The 1,481-nt window shown below is 34.6% G+C and overlaps 1 long non-coding RNA gene across 2 annotated transcripts; it reads right to left on the bottom strand.

Annotated features, from left to right (window-relative positions):
• On the bottom strand, nt 1–1,466 carry LOC109590411 (uncharacterized). Of its 2 annotated transcripts, none has more exons than XR_002189300.1 (5): nt 1,366–1,466; nt 648–995; nt 515–594; nt 229–308; nt 1–22 (listed from the first exon to the last, which is right to left on the bottom strand). It is a non-coding gene; the product is annotated as an uncharacterized LOC109590411 (long non-coding RNA). The 2 variants fall into 2 exon arrangements; XR_002189301.1 differs by lacking the exon at nt 1–22 and adding an exon at nt 78–157.
• Between the last annotated feature and the right edge of the window lie 15 nt (nt 1,467–1,481).

Genomic DNA, 1,481 nt, shown 5'->3' with positions numbered 1-1,481 from the left:
GACTTGAGATCCTTGACGGTACCTACAAATGGAACACAAAAATGTAAAATTAGATCAATAATGATTGAAATTAATCTTAAAAACGGTTAAATGAAGTGACAAAAGGCCAAAACGCCATATTAGATGGGATGCATGACTCCGCCCCCCACGATGACCTCTTCTTAACGTGAGGCACATACAAGTCCATTAAATATTTGTAAAATTATCTCAATATCATGTGTGCTTTACCTTTAATGTTCATTCATGTAAATTTGAAGACAAGGCGTCAAATCCGCCGTCTAAAATGGACTTGAGATCCTTGACAGTACCTACAAATGGAACACAAAAATGTAAAATTAGATCAATAATGATTGAAATTACTCTTAAAAATGGTTAAATGAAGTGACAATAGGCCAAAATGCCATATTAAATGGGACGCATGACTCCACCCCCCACGACGACCTCTTCTCAACGTGAGGCACATACAAGTCCATTAAATGCTTGTAAAATTATCTCAATATCATGTGTGCTTCACCTTTAATGTTCATTCATGTAAATTTGATGACAAGGTGTCAACTCCGCCCACAAAATAGGACTTGAGATCCTTGACGGTACCTACAAATGGAACACAAAAAATGTAAAATTAGATCAATTATGATTGAAATTACCCTTAAAAATGGTTAAATAAAGTGACAAAAGGCCAAAACGCCATATTAGGTTCTGATATAGCTCCAACCACCACCTCTGCTCCATTTAGAATGATATCTGGTTCCTGCTGCTTATCTGATGAGAATATGATCCAAGCAGATCAATTCACACTCACTCCTTTATTACAGTCACCTGCAACTTTCCCTCCATTTTTAGTACACATTCTATTAGTATCACCATCATTGGTATCATCATTATCAGTAGTGGTGGTGTTGGTTGATTCTAATGCCAGTATCATTGTCAGTAGTGTTTCCAGTGCTAATAATGTTGGTTGATGATATCGTGTGATAAGAGCTGGGGAATGCTTGCTGTATAGAGAGAAAAGCAGTTCATCAAACTTAATATGGAACATAAGTACATGTATATGTATCAGAAAAAATTATAAAAATGGAGAATTCTCATCTTTTCATTTTTGGCAAAATTTGGCCAAAATCACTGTACAATTATAGTACAGGTACTTTAGTCAGATTTTGGAGAAACTTTAAAAATTCATTATAAATCCAATCTTGATCGGAATTAACTCAAACTTTCTACACAACATAAGAACATGTACAATGCATATGCATCAGAAACTAATTAGTAAATAAACAACTTTTTCCTAATAAATTTTAGCAAAATACCCCGTACTATAGTACAGGGTAATTGGCTAAGCTTAATAACAGCTGATGGCTGACATACCTTAGCAAGTAGCTTGCTCAGTCTCTCTCACACATTAGTAAAGTAGGTACTGCAATCATAATTAACATATAACTCTGATACAAAATTATGAATGTGACAAAACTAAAGAAAAGAGA

The sequence above is a fragment of the Amphimedon queenslandica genome, unplaced genomic scaffold (genome assembly GCF_000090795.2).
Source record: "Amphimedon queenslandica unplaced genomic scaffold, v1.1 AMPQUscaffold_10058, whole genome shotgun sequence".
NCBI lineage: Eukaryota > Metazoa > Porifera > Demospongiae > Haplosclerida > Niphatidae > Amphimedon > Amphimedon queenslandica.
The sequence above is the reverse complement of the archived record's forward strand: the minus strand, read 5'-3'. Positions and strand labels throughout refer to the sequence as shown.